The sequence below is a fragment of the Chionomys nivalis genome, chromosome 10 (genome assembly GCF_950005125.1).
Source record: "Chionomys nivalis chromosome 10, mChiNiv1.1, whole genome shotgun sequence".
NCBI lineage: Eukaryota > Metazoa > Chordata > Mammalia > Rodentia > Cricetidae > Chionomys > Chionomys nivalis.
In genome coordinates, this window is record NC_080095.1 from 7187111 (window position 1) to 7210109 (window position 22999).

A 22999-nucleotide genomic window follows, 5' to 3' on the forward strand; every position below is an offset into this window, starting at 1 on the left:
TCAACTTTATATGGAAAAACAAAAAACCAAGGATAGCCAAAACAATCTTATACAATAATGGAACTTCTGGAGGCATTACCATCCCTGACTTCAAACTCTATTACAGAGCTATAGTATTGAAAACAGCTTGGTATTGGCATAAAAACAGAGTAGTCAACTAATGGAATTGAATAGAAGACCCAGATTTTAACCCACAAACATATGATATTTGATAAAGGAGCTAAAAGAATACAATGGAAGAGAGGCTCTTCAACAAATATTGCTGACAGAACTGGTTGTCAACCTGTAGAAGAATGAAAATAGATTCATTTCTATCACCAGGCACAAAACTCAAGTACAAATGGATTAAAGACCTCAATATCAGCCTGAACACACTGAACCTGATAGAAGAGAAAATGGGAAGTACTCTACAACACATGGGCACAGGAGATAACTTCCTACATATAACCCCAGCAGCACAGACATTAAGGGCATCATTGAATAAATGGGACCTCCTGAAACTGGGAAGCTTCTGTAAAGCAAAGGACACTGTCACTAAGACAGAAAGGCAACCCACTGACTGGGAGAAGATCTTCACCAACCCTGCAACAGACAAAGGTCTGATCTCCAAAATATATAAAGAACTCAAGAAACTAGACTTTAAAATGCTTGTTAACTCAATTAAAAAATGGGGCATTTATCTGAACAGAGAATTCTCAACAAAAGAAGTTCAAATGGCCATAAGACAGTTAAGGTCATGCTCAATCTCCTTAATAATCAGGGAAATGCAAATCAAAACAACTTTGAGATACCATCTTACACCTGTCAGAATGGCTAAAATCAAAAACACCAATGATAGCCTTTGCTGGTAAGGATATGGAGTAGGGGTACACTCATCTATTTTTGGTGGGAATGCAAACTTGTGCAACCACTTTGGAAAGCAGTGTGGCAGTTTCTCAGGAAATTCGGGATCAACCTAAACCTGAACCTAGCAATACCACTCTTGGGAATATACCCAAGAGATGCCCTATCATACAACAAAAGTATATGCTCAGCTATGTTCATAGCAGCATTATTTGTAATTGCCAGAACTTGGAAACAACCTAGATGCCCTTCAGTGGAAGAATGGATGAAGAAAGTATAGAATATAGACATATTAGAGTACTACTCAGCAGTAAAAAACAGTGACTTCTTGAATTTTGTATGCAAATGGATGGAAATAGAGAACACTATCCTGAGTGAGGTAAGCCAGACCCAAAAAGAGGATCATGGGATGTACTCACTCATATTTGGTTTTTAACCATAAATAAAGGACATTGATCCTATAATTCATGATCCTAAAGAAGCTAAATAAGAATGTGAACCCCAAAAAAACCACATATAGTTATCCTCCTGGATATTAACCTAGTTTAGGCCATGAAAGGAGACATAGACAGAGACCCACATTTGATGGAGGAGTTACTTTCATTTAATAAAGAAACTGCCTTGGCCCATTTATAGGCCAGCCCTTAGGTGGGTGGAGTAAACAGAGAGAATGCTGGGAGAAAAAAGCTGAGTCAGGAGTCGCCATGATTCTCCCACTCCAGACAGACGCAGGTTAAGATCTTTCCTGGTAAGCCAGCTCGTGGTGCTACACAAAATATTAAAAATGGGTTAGATCAATATGTAAGAACTAGCCAATAAGAGGCTGTAGCTAATGGGCCAGGCAGTGATTAAAAAAATACAGTTTCCGTATAATTATTTTGGGGCATAAGCCATGCGGGCGGCCGGGTGCCGGGGACACAGCCCTGCCGCTCTTATTACAACACACATTGGAGCACAGGACTAAAACCCCAAGGTCCAAATCAGGAGCAGAAGGAGAGAGAGCACGATCAAGGAACTCAGGACCACGAGGGGTGCACCCACATACTGAGACAGTGGGGATAATCTATCGGGAGCTCACCAAGGCCAGCTGAATTGGGACTGAATAAGCATGGGATAAAATCGGACTCTCTGAATATGGTGGAGAATAAGGGCTGCTGAGAAGCCAAGGACAATGGCACTGGGTTTCAATCCTACTGCTTGTACTGGCTTTGTGGGGCCTTGCCTGTTTGGATGCTCACCTTCCTAGACCTGGATGGAGTGGGGAGGACCTTGGACTTCCCACAGGGCAGGGAACCCTGACTGCTCTTCGAACTGTGGAGGAAGGGGGAGGGGAGTGGGGAGTGGGGGAGAGGAGTGAGGCATGGGGAGTGGGGGAGGGGGAGGGAAAAGGGAGGCGGGGCAGAGGCAGAAATTTTTAATAATAATAAAAAAAGATGAAGCTACTAATATTGAATCTCAAATACATGAGGCAGGAAATTGACAGATTATTAGTCAATGAACTATCACTCTCTTCCATGCAATTATAGACTGTATAGCTGCCAGCCTGCAAGTTCACCTACTCTTCCCTGCTGCATTCACACAGTACTCATCAGATGTGTTGTATAATGAAGGGCTGTCTCTACCAGGTGGGCTACTTTCTTTGGGGAAAAAGGTGAACTCCCATGAGGATTTCTGTGCCTCACCTCACAGACTGTCTCCCCCTGAGTCCTAAAACTTAAGTCCTTCATCAAAGTCAGTACCTGGCATGGAAAACTAGTCTCTCCTGGATCCACCCAACCCTGGGGTGGAAAGCCAAAGCTGGGTCTGGGTACTCACTGGTGTGCAGCCATGGATAGATTTCTTTTTTCATTCCTGCTGCTGATTTGCCCTGCATGTGAGTGCCAAGGCTCACTAAGGGCAGACTTCTATACTGTCACCTATTACAACCTTATCCTCTGCTTTCCTTTCTCCACGTTGTCCTGCCCCTGGTTACTCTGAAAGAATCTGGCCATGGGCTGTTTTAGCCATCCCAGGATCTCATACTGACTTGCTCTTTAACTGGGTTTTCACTGAGCACTTCTGGTATAGGTGTGGGTTGTATATGTCAGCCCTGAGGAAAGGGTTTGGAGTGGCTTGGAAACATTTGGTGGGATGATACTAAGTTCTACAATACATCAATGAAGAGTCTGCTCACAGTCTCCAAGGACACAAACAACCAGGTATTCCTCAAAATCACCAGTGTGTATGATGCTGGTACTGCTCATACTACTGTGCACGGAGAGCACATTCACACAGCCTCAGCTGACAGCTAGTCAATAGTTCCGGCTGCTTCTCAGCTCTGTGCCTTCCTCCTACAATTTATGGGTTTTGGATTGGATAGTTTTCCTGCTAGCCTCTGTAGATTCATCTATACTATTTGTTTCAGAGCCCTGGCTTCTTGATACACAAATTAAGCCCCTTTTTAAAAAGGTTCAGGAAAGAGAATCTGTTGATAGGATTTTTGTAGAGGCCCAAAAGATATGAGCCTATTTCTACCTTGTCTGAAGGACAGAGAGTTGTTTCTGGTCCAAAGTTGTTGACAAGTGTGACTGCACATCCTGACTTAGGGTGTGGACTAATGATCAGGATATTCAAGCATACCTCTGTTCCTTCTTTTGAAATAGGAGATTCTACCTTGGGAGTGTCTGCCTCCTGGATACTTGGTCTAGGGTGGGTTTGCTGCTTAAACAACGGAATGCTAATTATTTGATGTCTTAAAGTATTAATTCAAAAAACTGTTCTAGTTGTTCATTGTATCATGTTAAAGCTGTTGTTTGTCTCCTTCTCCCTGTTGTACTGGGTTAAAAAAAAAGTGTATGAAAAATTAAATGCAAGCAAATTTCTGTATATACTAGAACTCCCTCCTGATACTATTCTATGATTCTTTTATGTCATTTTCATTCATGTATTCATTCTCATTAGTGACTTTTCTAATCTCTATGCCCTACACAGGTAAGTCGTATCTTTGCTGAAGCTGATGTCCAATAGTTTTTTAAGTATTAAGAGTGTCTTCTTTCTAACTCAGGTGGTTTAGAGATGTGTTTCCACTCAGTCTTTGGCTTCCAATCCCCAAAAGAACAGATTCCAAATTATTGCAACATTCATCTTCAGTAAACTACTGGATGTTTGGAAGATTGTCGTTCCTGGACAAACATTCATAAATTGAATTATTGGCCAAAGTGGCTTCACGTTAATCACAAAATAACTCAGGATATTGCCAAGGCTATTGGTTGCTCTCCACAAACTGATGGTAAAACCTTATTGCTAAAGACAACACTCATATATCTCATTGATCCTGGAGAACTTGAGTTGGCACCTTACTGGATGCCTTATCTACTGACTTTGTAGCAGTGGAAGGTACTTGGCATGCTCTCAGAGGAGAAGGGTAATAATAAACCTAACAACAACCTGTGACCCACAATGGTGATCTGCCTGTTAGATATGCTTGTGTGTTCATTAATGGCACAAATATTGGGGAAGTAATCAGCCATTCTTTTATTGGATTTACTGGCTTTTTTGGGAGTCTACTCTGTTTGAATGCCCAACTTCCTAGACCTGGATGGAGAGACAGATGGCCTTGGACTTCCCACAGGGCAGGGCACCCTGACTTCTCTTAGCATGGGAGAGAGAGGGGGAGGGGAAAGTGGGAGGGAAATGGGAGGAGGGGAGTAAGTGGGAAATTTTAATAAATAAATAAATTAATTAAAAACAGACCACTCCATAAATGTAAACCATGCAAGAAACTACTAGAATGTTCTAGAAATTGTAGTGAGGTTGCTTACAGGAAAACCAATGTTATGCTAAAGCCATGGTTTTCCACCTTTGGGGTATGACCTCTTTGGGAAATAAACAACCCTTTAACAAGGGTCAAAGAACTCTTTCACAAGGTTCACATATCAGGTACCCTGCAAGCCAGATATTTACATTATTATTCATAGTGGATAAGTACAGTTATGTAATAGTAACAAAATAATTTTATGGTTAGGGGGTCACTACAACATGAGGAAATATATTAAAGGGTTGAAGAAAATAGGAAGGTTGAGGCCACTGTGCTAAAGGAATAGAACAATAAAATAATTCCCAATGGCATGCCTGTATATGCATATTAATCTGTGTTTCACACAATTATCATTAGTGTAGCTTCTTCTTTCAGAATATGAGAAGTAACAGAGAATCTCAAATAGACAATTTATGAAAAAAGGGAGATATTAGACCACTCAGTTATAAATCTGTTGTCTTAAACAAACATTCTCCTTAGGACTCAGGGGCTGATATAGAAGAAGAGTTAGAAAGACTTTAACAGCCAGAGGTGATGAATGAGTCCAAGGAAACAGCCTCTTCCACACACAATAGAATTGATAAACATATGAACTCTCTAGACAGTTCAAGTAGACACAGGGCTTGCACATGTTCAAACAACATGGGATTCTACTGCCAATATGGGAAATAGACAGGGCTCTCAATTCTAAAGAAGAAACTATCTGCAATTGGTATGAACATGCAAAGAAAAATTAGTGCACTTCAGGGGAATTTTACTGGCTCAATTAAACATACTTCCCAATAGGTCTTATACTAACACCAAGAAATCATACAGAGGTATTTTTGTAGATGTTTCTTTAATAACATAAATTTATTTGGGCATTTTTTGTCTTTATGGTATTTTGTTTATATATTTTGGTTTTTTGTTTTTGTGTTTTAATGTCTATGTGTGTGAGAGAGACAGGGATAAACATTAAGAGGGACAAAGAGAGATGGAGTTGTTTTTAAAAGATTGAAAGAAATAAAGGCTTGCAATTCAGTTAATAGGGAGGTGAGGAGGACCTATAATTAGTTTGGAAAAAGAATAAGTATGGTCAGAGTGTATTGCTTAAAAATAATGTTTTCGCTAAAGAAAATTCAAATGAAGCACGCTAGAATCCCCCTCCAAAATTTTGTGTTGAGTAAACATGTTTATTAATGTTTCTGGCATGCACATGTACAAGCTAGTTGGATACTTTCCAATTTCTGGTTAGTTTCTTACTACACTGTTGATTCCATTTCTTATAATCCAGTAGAATCTATGAAGATTTCTAAATGTTTTACTGCTCAGATGTTTTATCGCAACATGTACAGAGTCACTATAGAAAAGTGCTCCCTTCCAGATATTCTCAAGCACAGACAGAGTCAAATAAATCTTTCTTACTGATATCAAAGCCTCAATGTCTGGAGCGTTGGGCCCCTGGGTAAGGGCCTTGAATAAACCAGTACACAGGGGATGCAGAGTAAAAGTAGCAATTGCAACTGCATGCTACGTGTTTATTATGCAGCCCATTTATACACTATTGAAACAATTGCTTCAGTCAACAGTTTAATCAGATTTAGGAAGAATAAGTAGGTGAAGTAATCATTCTCAAGAGAGCACGATGTATTTATTTTGGGGTTGTGGTCGCAAAAATATCAGAACAACTGCAAAATACCATCAGGTGGTGTGGCCACAAAAGCCTCCAGATACATTATCTCAATGTCTCAGATCTAATTTAAGCTATACTAAATATCTCAGCAAAGCAATTCTATATGTACTGTGCTACAGGGCAGCCACTTCCTTAAACTCTGTGGCATTCAGAACTTGTGACAAGAAAACATTCTTCTCCTAGCCCTGGCATTCCGTAGCTGACCTTTGTCCCAGCCACAGTCCTCAAATTACCGCAGAGCCAGGGCAGCACAATTCCCTGCAAACTAAAGCACAGATTCCAAATCCTCACATCAAAGATTATAATTCACTTTCCATTTACTTATTTCTCATTGGCTTACATGACATTATCAGGACAGAATTTAAGGTCAGGTTCAAATCTCTAAGATTCAGACTCTTCCTACTGTTGGTCCATTTTCATTTTCTCTAAGTCAAGTTGTACTCATTATCCATTCTTGGAAACACAGGCCTGTTTAAGTACTAAGTTCAAAATTGTTTCAGCTTCTAAGAGTCACCTAGACCTGAGATGGATCAGTGTTTCCTCATTCATATCAATGGTCTCACTCTCCTGTGCAATAATGTGCAATTATTTACTCTATCTATAAAACAGTACAATGTGAATGATTTACCATGAACAGAAGTGAATTGGATCATAATTCTTCATTTGAGAAGGTTCAAGATATCACTATTTTCCAAAGACAGTTTTCTTGTTCTTGCTGATGCTGATTCATGAAATTCGTATTTTTTCCAAGATGAATAATCTAAAGATCTTGTTTGTAACTGTTGACGGAGGACATTGTACAGCTCTCTAGAGACATACACAATTTTTTTGTCCTGCACCTGAGGTATCTGACCACTGAGGAAATCATGATGTATTAATTTGTGAGCGAATCAGAGAGAGGAGATCAGAATTAGGTTCCAGATATAATCCCCTTCCGAAAGCATCTCACGAATAGTGCAAACGGTGCTCAGGCCCTTCAGCACTGATTACAAGCATCAATACTAACACAGTGACAAAGGAAACTGCTGAACATTCTGATCAGTGAAAGTGATCCCAGGCAGAGAAGCCTGAAAAAATCCCCACAGTAAATTGTGAGGGAGAATGCTAGATATCAATGTGTGCATGTATTTTATGGAAACCTTTGGCCAGCTCAACACCCATTGCCGCACCTCAGCCTGTGCTGTGATCCTCACATTAGTTTAACTTAGGAAAAATCCTTATGCCATCTTTTTATGATGTCACTATGTCAAGGCTTTAGTGCATGAACCCAGTGATGAGGGAAAAATATTTTTGTAAATCAATATTGCTCAATCAGCCAACATTCCTACACATTCACACTCATGATAGCCTCTAGCATTCCATGATGCTGCACTATGAATCACACCATCATGCACATTACCCAGGAGAGTAGAGATTGTGAAATCCAAGCGGAGCACCACCACCTCGTGCAGTACCCTGGATTGTAGGGATAACTGCTACTCTACATGAAAAGAGAATCTTGTCCTCAGGGTGTTTCTCAGTGTTCTGACAGCCCAGAGGACATCATATAAATTCTCACTTGTGACTGAAGAAAAGTCATGCATTGGACTGGTCCCAGATTCCTCTATCCTGCAATATTAAGTCCATATAATTTGTGATCCTGAAGTTAGAGCAAAACATAGGTGAGTAGCCTCACTTTCTATAGCCACACATTTCTGCTTAATTCTGTGAATGTCCATTTCTGATATTTAATCATATATGCATGCAAAATCTTATATATTGTTGTTAGCTTATCTCATTTTGGGGGCACATTCCAAAACATTATCATCATTGAAAACTTTAATCTCCTAAAAAAGCTTTACTAACAAATTCTCTGCCATATATGGTCCAACCAGGTTTATTTTTCATACCTGAAATACCAGGTCTGGATATTGTCCATATCTGGTATTTGACTGTTGATGATAACTGAATCAAGGTAGAATGAAACCATACTTATGAGTCCTGTCAAAACTGCAGTTAAAGTCTGTTAAACAGACTGAGTCATGGTGTATGTTCTGTGAGTATCCTCTTGTCCATCTTTATCTGTTATTTAACAGTTCTTGAGGACAAAGGGGAAGAAGTATTGAAAGGAGGTTGTGTAAGTGACCTTAAAGAAGAATGGAGACAGCCCTCTGGGAGACTGCTTTTGATAAAAAAGCTCAACGTTATTCCAGGGTATGGGAATATGTAGAATTGGGTTGTTTGGGGAGATACAGTAATTTGCATCAAGATGCAAGCTTATATCATACAGTTAAATTAGTAGAAGCTTGGCCCTATCAAAATTTCTAGAGCACTTGCCTAATTACTATGTGGGTCATCAAGGGCAGAATATTTGTGGGAGATGTGTTAAAGGTATGGTAGACTGTAACATCTTATCAGCCAGCAATGTCTACCAACACATTCACTATATTTCTACGTCCTTCTTAATATATTTTTCTGAAGTTGTCAACTGATCTATAGGTACAATAGGTGCTTCCTGTTCTGTTGGCTCTTGTGTCTGGAAACAGGGGGGAGCATAAACTAAACTCAAGAGTTTGTGATTCTCTGACTTCAGGTGCTTTGCCCCAGGTATAGAATATTGAAGGCAGACAATATTCTGCTCTTTCCCATGGGGAATTGCTAGAGTTGGATATATACAACTGTCACCAAGGTGAAATCTAGCTTTGAGTGGGACATTGATAATTCTATAGGCATAACATAAAATCAATTTCTGAAACATCTATCCAGCATCTCCAGGTTAATCAAAATCCATTTACATATGCAGCTGAACACTATTTAATGCCTATTTACAAATTAAACCAGACTGTGCAATTTAAAACACCAATGATAGCCTTTGCTGGCGAGGTTGTGGAGAAAGAGGCACACTCATTCATTGCTGGTGGGAATGCAAACTTGTGCAACCACTTTGGAAATCAGTGTGGCGATTTCTCAGGAAATTTGGGATCAACCTACCCCATGATCCAGTAATACCACTATTGGGAATATACCCAAGAGGTACCCCATCAAATGACAAAAGTATCTGTTCAACTATGTTCATAGCAGCATTGTTTGTAATAGCCAAAACCTGGAAACAACCTAGATGCCCTTCAATGGAGGAATGGATGAAGAAAATGTGGAATATATACATATTAGAGTACTACTCAGCAGTAAAAAACAATGACTTCTCGAATTTTGCGTGCAAATGGATGGAAATAGAAAACACTATCCTGAGTGAGGTATCCCAGACCCAAAAAGAGGAACATGGGATGTACTCACTCATAATCGGTTTCTAGCCATAAATAAAAGACATTAAGCATATAATTTGTGATCCTAGAGAAGTTAAATAAGAAAGTGAACCCAAAGAAAATCATATAGTCATCCGCATGGAGAGGGGAAGTAGACAAGCTTGCAGGGCAAAAACTGGGAACTTGCGGGTGAGATGGCATGGGGCAAAGGGGAAATAGGATGAGAAACATGAGAAGGGGTGGATGGGAGGAGCTCGGGGGACTGGGATGGTTGGGATATAGGAAGGGAGGATACGGGAGCAGCGAAGTATATATCCTATCTAAGGGAGCCATCTTAGGGTTGGCAAGAGACTTGACTCTTGAGGGGTTCGCAGGTGTCCAGGAATATGTTCCCAGCTGGTACCTTGGGCAACTAAGGAGAGGGAACCTGAAATGACCCTATCCTATACTGATGAATATCTTGCATATCACCTTAGAACCTTCATCTGGCGATGGATCGAGGTAGAGACAGAGTCTCAATTTGGAGCAACGGTCTGAGCTCTTAAGGTCCAAATGAGGAGCAGAAGGAGGGAGAAGATGAGCAAGGAAATCAGGACCACGAGGGATGCACCCACCCACTGTGACAGTGGAACTGATTTATTGGGAGCCCACCAAGGCCAGCTGGTCTGGGACTGAATAAGCATGGGTTGATTCTGGACTCTCTGAGCATGGCGGACAATGAAGGCTGATGAGAAGCCAAGGACAATGGCACTAGGCTTCGATCCTAATACATGAACTGGCTTTGTGGGAGCTTAACCTGTTTAGACGCTCACCTTCCTGGACGTAGATAGAAGACCTTCGTCTTCCCGCAGGGCAGAGAATTTGGACTGCTCTTCAGTATCGAGAGGGAGGGGGAATGGTGTGGGGGGAGGAGAAGAGGAGTGGGGATAGGGGGTGGGGAGTGGGGGGAGGGGGCAATATTTGGGAGGAGGGGAGGGAAATGGGAAACGGGGAGCAGGTGGAAATTTTAATTAAAAAAGAATAAAAAATAAAAAAAAAGACATGACAAATCAACTTGCAATGGAGTAAAGGACAAGCAGGGGGCAAAATGAAGCTAAGAATTCTCAATAGAGAGATGGGATGAAGTGTGGAGGGGATTCTGTATCCTCTGTGGTTCCTTTCTTAAAGTCTGTTAACTGACCTGCACCGGCTGTGACTGACATATGATGTTTCCCTGTTAATACATAATAGTTTCCTTTTCAAACTCCACATGGGTTTGTATACTCTTTTAAAATTTTATTCAGTTTTATTTACTTTATACAGTTTTTGCAAAAAATGTACAATATATTCTGATTACTGAATCCCCTCTTCAAATTCACATCCTCTCATTCTCTCTGTAGAAAGAAAACAGTGAAAAAAGAAAAATTAAAATAAAAAGCATTTATGTAAGAATAAAAAGAGGAACTTAGATACATATAACCCATAACAATACTCAAAATGAAGCAATGTTATATAGGTAAAAGTTGAGCAAGACTGAAGAAATAATGTACAATGTGAAATCAGAGAAAATATCTGTAAAATATTGCATTTGTTTTGTGTTAGCCATCTACTGAAAGATTTGTGTCTAGTCCTGAGTGAAGTAAGTACACCCAATAATACTTCAACAGAGAAAACAAACATTTCCTTTGCAAGGAAGTATTAATTATAGAACTTCTTGGTTAAGGAATGAAAGCCTGTGGCCGTGTTCTTCTCCCAACATTGGGACCACATTAGGATATACTCTGTGCAGACTCGGCATGCTTAAAAGTCTCTGTGACTTCATATGTACACCAGTCCTGTGGTGTCTGGAAGACACTCTTTCCTTGGAGTTATACACCACTTCTAGCTCTTAAGATTTATTTACATTTTAAATTCTTTCTCAGAAACAAGGTCTAACTATTGAGCTAATGTAGACAAATAAGAACATTGGCAATATCTCATACTGTTCTCAACATCTGTGGGGCCTCCCTGATTATTAAATCATAGAGAGCTGTCTTGTGCCCATACAGAGGTGTTAATTAATAACTCATGGTTTCTGGGAGCAGAACAGTTCTCCCATTCAGCTATCTGTGTTCAAATACTCATTAGTTAATTAAAAACCAACTTTGTAATAAACAAAGACCCCCCCAAAGGGAGCGCAGGCTGCAGGGTCTCCTGTGTTCTACTCAACCCCTCCCTACCCCCCACATTTTTCCTTTTGTCATCAGGTCATTGGACTACCAGGGGTCCATGTTTTGGTGCTGAGGAGTTCATATGGAAGGGAACTGTTCCTATTCCTACACTGAGGAGATACACTCAGGGAGTTAGTCAGAGCAAAGACTGGACCAAGACACCAGGCCTCTCCTGACATCATTTGAAGGAAAAGATGGGCAGGTGCCAATGCAAGAATTCCTCCAATAACCTGAAAGGCAACATGACATCACCAGAATCCAGGAATCCCGAAATAAGAAGAATTGTACATCTTATTCCAGAAGAATTAGAAGAATTAGACTCAAAAGTGAATTATATGAAAATAATAGAGGACCTAAAACAGGAGATGAAAAACTGCCATAATCAAATAGAGATTAGAAACGAAAAGGTAGAGGAAATGAATAAATCTCTCAATGATACTTAAAAAAACCAAGAGAAACAAGAAACAGCTATCAAACAGGTAAGGGAAATGGTTCAAGATTTGAAGAATGAAATGGAAGTAATGAAGAAAACACAAACCGAGAGAAGGATGGAGATGGAAAATCTGGGTAAATGAAGAGGAACTACAGAAACAAGTACTACCAACAGATTACAAGAGATAGAAGAAAGAATCTCAGACACTGAAGATACCATACAGAAAATAAACACACTGATCAAAGAAAACAGCAAAACCAACAAATTCTCATCACAAAGCATTAAGGAAATCTGGAACACAATAAAAAGACCAAACTTAAGAATAATAGGGATAGAAGAAGGAGAAGAAGTACAGCTCAATGGTCCAGAAAATATATTTAATAAAATTATAGAAGAAAACTTTCCCAACCTTAAGAAAGATATTCCCTTGAAGGTCCAAGAAGCATATAGAACACCAAACAGACTGGATCAAAAAAAAAATCTCTTCGCCATATAATAATCAAAACACAAAACATACAGAATAAAGAAAGAATATTAAGAGCTGCAAAGGAAAAAGGTCAAATTACTTATAAAGGTAAACCTATCAGACTTACACCTGATTTCTCTATGGAAACCATGAAAGCCAGAAGGTCCTGGACAGATGTACTGCAGAAACATCTCAGAGACCATGGTTGCAAGCCCAGACTACTATACCCAGCCAAGCTTTCATTCACTATAAATAGAGAAAACAAAATTTTCCAGGATAAATCAAATTTAAACAATATGTAGCCACAAATCCAGCCTTACAGAAAATAATTGAAAAAAAAATCAAAACCAATGACTGCAACAATGCCCACAATAACTCAGACATCTAATGACACTTCACCAGCACAACTCGAAGAAGGGAAACACACAAACTCTACTACCAAAAATAAATAAATAAATAAATAAATAAATAAAGAAAGAAAGAAAGAAAGAAAAAATGACCGGAGTTAACAACCACTGGTCATTAATATCACTTAATATTAATGGACTCAACTCACCTATAAAGAGGCACAGGCTAAGAGATTGGATACGAAAACAGGATCCAACATTCTGCTGTTTACAAGAAATACACCTCAACCACAAAGACAGACATCTACTCAGAGTAAAGGACTGGGAAAAGGTTTATCAAGCAAATGGACCTAAGAAACAAGCAGGTGTGGCCATACTAATTTCTAACAAAAGTTGACTTCAAACTAAAATCAATCAGAAGAGATGGAGAGGAACATTTTTTACTCATAACAGAAACAATTCATCAGGACAAAGTCTCAATCCTGAATATCTATGCCCCTAATATAAAAGCACCCACTTATGTAAAAGAAATATTACTAAAACTCAAGGCAGTCATCAAACCACACACACTAATAGTAGGACATTTCAACGCTCCTCTCTCACCAATGGACAGGTCAATCAGACAGAAACCTAACAGAGAAATAAGAAGATTAATGGAGGTAATGAATCAAATGGACTTAACAGACATCTATAGAACATTCAAACCAAATAGGAAAGAATATACCTTCTTCTCTGCAGCTCATGGAACCTTCTTGAATATTGACCACATACTCAGTAACAAATCAAACTTACACAGTTACAAAAAAATATTAGTAATCACGTGTGTCCTATCAGATCACCATGGATTAAAGTTAGAATTCAACAACAATGCTACCCCCAGAAAGCCTACAAACTCATGGAAACTGAACAGTCAACTACTGAACCACACCTGGATCAAGGAAGAAATGAAGAAAGAAATTAAAGTCTTTCTTGAATTCAATGAAAACAAAGACTCGACATACTCAAACCCATGGGACACTATAAAAGCAGTGCTAAGAGGAAAGTTCATAGCACTAAGTGCCCACTTAAAGAAAACGGAGAAAGCACACATTGGAGACTTAACAGCCCACCTGAAATCTCTAGAAAAAAAAGAAGCAGACTCACCTAGGAGGAGTAGAAGACTGGAAATAATCAAACTGAGGGCTGAAATCAACAAAATAGAAACACAGAAAACAATCCAAAGAATCAATGAAACAAAAAGCGGTTCTATCAGATCACCATGGATTAAAGTTAAACCTCTATCCAAACTAATCAAACAGCAGAGAGAGAATACACAAATTAATAAGATCAGGAATGAAAATGAAGACATAAGCACATACACAGAGGAAATTCAGAGAATCATTAGATCTTACTACAAAAGCCTGTATGCCACAAAATTGGAAAATGTTAAAGAAATGGACATGTTTTTAGATAAGTACCATATACCAAAGTTAAACCAGGACCAGGTGAACAATCTAAATAAACCTGTTAGTCGAGAAGAATTAGAAGTTGTTATAAAAAACCTCCCTACCAAAAAAAGCCCATGTCCAGACGGCTTCAATGCAGAATTCTACCAGAACTTCGAAGAAGACCTAATACCTATACTCCTTAATGTATTTCAAAATATAAAAGCAGAGAAGTCATTGCCAAATTCCTTTTATGAAGCTGCAGTTACTCTGATACCAAAACCACACAAAGACACAACCAAGAAAGAGAACTACAGGCCAATCTCACTCATGAACATCGATGCGAAAATCTTCAATAAAATACTGGCAAACCGAATCCAAGAACACATTAGAAAAATTATCCATTATGATCAAGTATGCTTCATCCCAGGGATGCAGGGCTAGTTCAACATACGAAAATCTATCAATGTAATCCATCATATAAATAAACTGAAATTAAAAAAACATATGATCATTTCCTTAGATGCTGAAAAAGCACTTGACAAAATTCAACATCCCTTTATGATAAAGGTCTTAGATTAGGGATACAAGGGTCGTACCTAACTATAATAAAAGCTATTTATAGCAAGCCGACAGCTAACATCAAATTAAATGGAGGAAAAATCAAAGCATCCCACTAAAATCAGGAACACGACAAGGCTGTCCACTCTCTCCATACCTCTTTAATATAGTGCTTGAAGTTCTAGCAATAGCAATAAGACAACATAAGGGGATCAAAGGGATTCGAATTGGAAAGAAAGAAGTTAATCTTTCATTAATTGTAGATGATATGATAGTGTACATAAGCGACCCCCAAAACTCCAGCAAAGAACTCGTACAGCTGATAAACACCTTTAGTGGCGTGGCAGGATACAAGATCAATTCCAAAAAATCAGTTGCCCTCCTATACACAAAGGATAAGGAAGCAGAGAGGGAAATAAGAGAAGCATCACCCTTCATGATAGCCACAAATAGCATAAAATATCTTGGGGTAACTCTAACCAAGGAAGTGAAGAATCTATTTGACAAGAACTTTAAGTCTTTGAAGTAAGAAATTGAGGAGGATACCAGAAAATGGAAGGATCTCCCTTGCTCTTGGATTGGGAGGATCAACATAGAAAAAACGGCAATTCTACCAAAGGCAATTTATAGATTCAATGCAATCCCCATTAAAATCCCATCAAAAGATCTTCACATAACTTGAGAGGACATTAATCAACTATATATGGAAAAACAAAAAACCCAGGATAGCCAAAACAATCTTATACAATAAAGGAACTTCTGGAGGCATTACCATCCCTGACTTCAAAGTCTATTACAGAGCTTCAGTATTGAAAACAGTTTGGTATTGGCATAAAAACAGAGAAGTCGATCAATAGAACCGAGTAGAAGACCCTGATTTTAAGCCACAAACATATGAACACCTGATTTTTGATACAGGAGCTAAAACTATTCAGTGGAAGTAAGAAAGCATCTTCAAGAAATGGTGCTGGCAGAACTGGTTGTCAACCTGTAGAAGAATGAAAATAGATCCATGTCTTTCACCATGCACAAAACTCAAGTCCAAATGGATTAAAGACCTCAATATCAGTCTGTACACACTGAACCTGATAGAAGAAAAAGTGGGAAGTACTCTACAACATATGGGCACAGGAGATCACTTCCTACATATATCCAAAGCAGCATAGACATTAAGGACAACATTGAATAAATGGGACCTCCTGAAACTGGGAAGCTTCTGTAAAGCAAAGGACACTGTCACTAAGACAAAAAGGCAACCCACTGACTGGGAAAAGATCTTCACCAATCCTGCAACAGACAAAGGTCTGATCTCCAAAATATATAAAGAACTCAAGAAAGTAGACTTTAAAATGCTAATTAGCCCAATTAAAAAATGGGACCCTTAACTGAACAGAGAATTCTCAACAGAAGAAATTCAAATGGACAAAAGACACTTAAGGTCATGCTCAACCTCTTTAGCTATAAGGGAAATGCAAATTAAAACAACTTTGAGATACCATCTTACACCTGTCAGAATGGCTAAAATCAAAAACACCAATGATAGCCTTTGCTGGAGAAGTTTTGGTGTATGGGGCATACTCATCCATTGCTGGTGGGAATGTAAACTTGTGCAACCACTTTGGAAATCAGTGTGGCGATTTCTCAGGAAATTTGGGATCAGCCTACCCCAAGATCCAGTATACCACTCTTGGGAATATACCCAAGAGATGCCCTATTATATGACAAAAGCATTTGTTCAACTATGTTCATAGCAGCATTGTTTGTAATAGCCAGAACCTGGAAACAACCTAGATGCCCTTGAATGGAAGAATGGATGAAGAAAGAGTGGAATATATACATATTAGAGTACTACTCAGCAGTAAAAAACAATGACATCATGAATTTTGCATGCAAGTGGATGGAAATAGAAAACACTATCCTGAGTGAGGTATCCCAGACCCAAAACTAGGAACATGGGATGTACTCACTCATAATTGGTTTCTAGCCATGAATAAAGGACATTGAGCATATAATTTGTGATCCTAAAGAAGCTAAATAGGAAAGTGAACCCAAAGAAAACGTATAGTCATCCGCCTGGATAGGGGAATTAGACAAGATTGCCGGGCAAAAACTGGAAACTTGGAGGTGAGGAGGCATGGGGCTAAGGGGAAATGGGGTGAGAAACGTGAGAAGGGGAGGATGGGGGGAGCTTGGGGGAATGGGATGGTTGGGATATTGGAAGGGTGGATACAGGAGCAGAGAAATATATATCCTAATTAAGGGAGCCATCTTAGGGTTGGCAAGAGACTTGACTCTAGAGGGGCTCGCATTTGTCCAGGGAGAGGTCCTCAGCTAGTACCTTGGGCAACTGAGTAGAGGGAACCTGAAATGACCCTATCCTATACTGATGAATATCTTGCATATCAACTTAGAACCTTCATCTGGCAATGGATCGAGATAGAGACAGAGACCCAATTTGGAGCAACGGACTGAGCTCTTAAGGTCCAAATGAGGAGCAGAAGGAGGGAGAACATGAGTAAGGAAGTCAGGACCACGAGGGGTGCACCCACCCACTGTGACATTGGAACTGATCGATTGGGAGCTGAGCAAGGCCAGCTGGACTGGGAGTGAATAAGCATGGGATGAAACCGAACTCTCTGAACATCGGGGACAATGAAGGCTGATGAGAAGCCAAGGACAATGGCACTAGGTTTGGATCCTAATACATGAACTGGCTTTGTGGGAGCCTAGCCTGTTTGGATGCTCACCTTCCTGGACTTAGATAGAAGTGGGAGTACCTTGGACTTCCCGCAGGGCAGGGAATTTGGACTGCTCTTCAGTATGGAGAGAGAGGTGGAATGGAGTGGTGGGAGGGAAAGGGGAAATGGAGAGGAGGCAGAAATTTTAATTAAAAAAGAATAAATAAATAAAACATAAAATAGATAGCAAAATAAAAAAAAAGAAATGTGTTTATAGCCTGAAGGGAGAGAAAAGGCATCAATAATCTTACACAGTAGCAGACCTCTTGATCTACAATATCAGACTTTAGCTAAGATATATCCAGTAGTGCCTAGTACTTATGTAATAATGAACTTCTTTCTACTTGGATTTGTGGTCAGATTCATAGGAAAGTATTCATTCTTAGTAAACATGTTAAAAATCACCCATGACTGGAGATGACATACTACTTACCTAGTAGATCCTACTTGTATTGCTAATGTCCATATTGTCAAACTGTCTTAAAAATATCTATGTCTTTTTCCAATAAGTTGATGCTGCTCTCAGCCTTGATCCCAGAATTTCTTCTTTGTTGAGTTTCATGATTAATGCAGACATTCATGACTAATCAAACTGCTGAAAATGAATGTTTGAGTAATGAATGTTTGAGTACACATTCTCCGATGAGTCATCTAACCTCCCACCTAAAGCACAATGATCATCACAAAGAGGCACTGGAAAAAGTGTAAAATCCAGAATATAGGGCAGAAAGTCATGGAATTCTAATGTTAACTTGACTTGACCATTGCATGTACGAACTAACAGTCACTATAGTTTGCAGCATAAGACATGAACAAATCCAGCCATACACGAAGACAGACTGAGAGCCTGCGAAATTGCTGAGCATTTAAAGGTGTCTACTGACAGTCTTGACAATACTAATTTGATTGCTTGCAACCACATTGTAGAATAAAAAAATTTAATTTCTTAAATTGCCCCAGGGGTAAAAGTATCTCCTGGGTGCATGTGTGCACTGCTCTCATCATTAAATAAACTGCAATAATTTTTTAAAATATTACAACATGATGGAGAGGAACTCATGAAGGCCCACACACATGTGAAAGTCTGTTTGCTTTTCAAGAATGATGAGGAAAATATAATCACTTTTCTTTGTATGGGTTCTGTAGGATCTCTATGTACTTGTGAATGACCCCACATCTATGTGTGCATATAGCACTGATTGGACTCACTGTGTTAATGAAGAAAAGAGGTCAGGAATATGGGAAAGAGATTAATGAAGGTCCCAAGTTGAGCCAGAGGGACATATTTGTGGTAGATTTGATCATAATACACAGCATACACCAATAATTAACAATAAGCAAAGTCAACTTGAAAACTGTAACTATTTTAATATATGTTTAGAATTTTCACTCAAAATGATATTGTAGACTGTTTATATTTCCTGAAAATCTCTACTCTTTTATGTATTGACCTACCTGTTTTTCCACTTATTATGCTAGACAGTTTCTTTTAAACATTTTTATGTATTGGCATATGTAAATGTTTTGTCACAAAATCTAAAAACTAATAATGAAATACTCTTATAATGTCTACATTTCTAAGGTGGTCTTTAACTAATATAGCTATCTATAGTTGCATTGAATTTCCTGCCATTTCTTTATTCCCTTTAGATAAAATATTTCTGTTGTATTGCAAATATAAACACATTTTCTTGCTGGAATCATCTGTTTATAATTATATTTGTTTCTATAATTCAGTTATTAGAGAGAGTGATGTAATAAACTTTGCTATACAAATGTTTCTATGGTATGTTACCTTTTGATCATTTATGTCAGTTTTTATCTATTTTGTATTTAACAAGGTGCAAAGGCAAATATAAATTGTACATATCTGAAAGGAGGCTACAAATTCTGCAGATTTAGCAGGTTTTGTAATTACTAATGGCCATCATCTTCATAATCACAATCACCTGATAAATCAATCTGATAACCTTGTGTCAAGCCGAGTAACTGTTTCAGGCCTGAAATCAATTGAGATCTTAGGCCCTGATGTTATTTACAGAAGGTCTGCACAGTTCTCAGGGAAGAAGTATGAGGTCATTTCCCCAGAAAGGATTAGGATTTGAATCTCAACATCTTGCTACCTGACCCAGGTGCCCTGTACCTCCTTTTTCTCAAACTGGACTAGGTACTTATTTAAGAAGTCCCTGCTCATGAATATGCAAATCACATGAGCTTATGGTGGTAAATACAGGGACGCACACACACCATAACATCGTATGATGACTGTCCTCTCCACAGTCACTGAGCAAACAAGGTCTTCACCATGGTTTGGAGCTATATTGTCCTCTTCCTATTGGCAGCAGTTACAGGTAACACTCTCCCTAAATAAAGATTTCCACACACTCAGGTGACAATGGCATCCACTCTGCTTTTCTCTCTGCAGGTGTGAACTCACAGATCCAGCTGGTACAGTCTGGGGCTGAGCTGGTGAGGCCTGGAGCTTCAGTGAAGATATCTTGCAAGGCTTCAGAATACACCTTCACTAGCTACTTTATGCACTGGATGAAGCAGAAGCCTGTTCAGGGACTGGAGTGAATTGGAGGAATTGATCCAGAAAATGGTGAAACTAAATATGCTCAGAAGTTCCAGGGCAAGGTCACACTGACTGCAGACACATCCTCCAACATGGCCTGCATGGAGCTCAGAAGCCTGACATCTGAGGACTCTGCAGTGTATTACTGTTCTAGACACAGTGTTGTAACCACATCCTGAGTGTGTCAGAAACCCTGGAGAAGCAGGAAGCTCCTCTGAGTCTGAGATGACAGAGATCATTAGCCTGGAGACTTGCTGACAAATAATCACTAGTAGTGTCCCTTTGTCTGTCTAATTAGTCTTTTAGAGTCTTTGTCACCTTTTCAAAAGGACTTTTGGGAAGGAAGTGATTCTGATTCAGGATGCCTCATAGCAGGCCACAACTGGACCAGATGTTTACCAGTTACCACCTCCATTGACTTGATTCTTTCTTATAAAGCAGAATAGGACAAACTGTAGCAACACATTCTGATATAAATATCTTTTAAATCTTAGGGACTGGAACTGTTGTTGGAGTAGCGAGGAAAAAGCTATTATCACGTTAGTATAACACATATCAACAGCATTTGGGAAAACAAAAGCCCCTTTCATCATACAAATATTTGATTTCCTACAAAGAAGCAAGGGCAGTTTGTTGGAAGGAGTCACTATAGATGTTGGTTTAGGTTCTTAAAGCTGTTCTATGAAATCAAATCGTATGTCTTTAGTCATTGATACATTGTTGTCATGAATTGCTATTAGCAGTAGCAATCAAATTTCTTAGTCTTTTAGGATTAAGGATAGAGCTGAGTGTCAAGCTGTGGAATCCAGAAGGTATAGAATCTGCTACTTTGGCAACACACTGGGCTTCTCCATAGATAGCATTGGGGGCAGAGCAATGGGATTCCAACCTGGGAATATAAGAGGCCCGGTCCTGTTCATCAGCAGCCCTGGTTGCTCATTTGCTTGCTTTCTGAAATTGGCTTGTCTTTGTCACCACATCTAGATTGACACTGACTGGATCAGTGAAATTGCATTTTACATTGTGCAGGTGCGTTAGAGGAAGGTTTACTATCCTGGGCTGATTGTCAAGTTTTTGTTTATATTATTTTTGAAAATTTTTATTTCCCTCCACATTTGAAATATAAAGGAAGCCACAAGGAAACTGCCAGAATCTGATCTTTTCATTCCTCTGTGCCATAATTTTGGCATCCTTGTATAAAGTAAACAATAGTAGGAAAGGCATTAGCAACTACACAATAAATCTTTGTACAGATAAAATTTGTATTTTAATAAGCAGATGAAAGAGACAAGGTGGAAGCAGGTTCTTTATTATCAATGTGCTGCTCTATAGCTTCTTGTAAATGACTTACAAATTCATAAAAGGATCTGTAGGTTTTGTATATAGTGGGAAAGATGTCTTGGGAGTACTAATATCAAGAACTTTATTCCAAGTTCTTATAGCAGCTTGACTACTTTTATTGTTAAACACCTAAAGGCAGGCAAGCTGTTGGGCCATTGTTTAGAAGTTACCTTGTCTGATAAACTGATAAGAATATTGTTTTTAAGGTATTAATGCTTTGAATATGAGAAGCAGTGGACAGGCAACCATCCGTTCATTACTAAAGTCATAGTCAAAACCGGGGGTGGGGGGGTGAGAATTGTTCTCATATGGCCTTGTCAGGCCAAGAGTATACTTTCATACATATTTGTCATAACATCTATTATTTCTATAGAGAAATGATCCCCAAATCATCTCTCTATAACATTTTTGATATCAAAATGGGTTTATTTTTTTTAAAAGCTATTTTTTCCCTTTTTATATACCATTCCTATATACCACTTCTTCTCCTCTTCCTGTTCCCTCCACCCACGCTTTCCTTCATTCCACTCCCATTCATTCCTCAGAAAGGGTAAGGCTTCACATGGGGAAAGCAATGAAATCTAGCACATTGCATTAAGGCAGGAATAAATCCTTCCCACAAAAGCCCTTCTCCCCTCCACACACACTCCCAATTTTCTCAGAAGATCCGGTCTACTTCCCCTTCTCAGGGTAGTCCATGTATGTTTCTCTTTGTAACCTAACTTCTCTGGGGTCATGAATTACAGGCTCGTTATTCTTTGCCTTACAACTCCTATCCACTTAAGAGTGAGTACATTCCATGTTCATCTTTTTGGGTCCAGTTTTCCTCACTCAGGATGCTTTCTTCCACTTCTGTCCATTTTCATGCACATTTAAAGATGTCATTTTTATTTTTACCTCTGAGTAGTATTTACTGCATGAATGTACCACATTTTCTTTATAAATTCTTCAGGTGAGGACCATCAAGATTGTTTCTATGGTCTGGCTATTACAAATGAAAATGATCACACAACATACCCAAATTTATGGGACACAATAAAAGCAGTGTTAAGAGGCAAGTTCATAGGATTAAACGTCTACATAAAGAAGCTGGAAAAATCCCACACGAGTGAATTAACAGAAAATTTGAAAAATCTTAGAACAAAAAGAAGCTAACTCACCTAAGAGAACTAGATGGCAGGAAATAAAATTGAACTCTGAAATTAACAAAATAGAAACAAAGAAAAAATAAAAGAATCAATGAGACAAAGAGTTGGTACTTCGAGAAAATCAACAAAATAGACAAACCTTTATCCAAACTAACGAAAAGGCAGAGAGAGAATATCCAAATTAACAATATCAGAATTGAAAAAGGGAACATAACAACAGATAC

General features: G+C 38.9%; 1 pseudogene; it reads left to right on the forward strand.

The window, feature by feature from the left end:
• The first annotated feature begins 20016 nt into the window (after positions 1–20016).
• Positions 20017–20465, forward strand: LOC130882716 (Ig heavy chain V region 186-1-like; annotated as a pseudogene).
• Positions 20466–22999: the final 2534 nt, after the last annotated feature.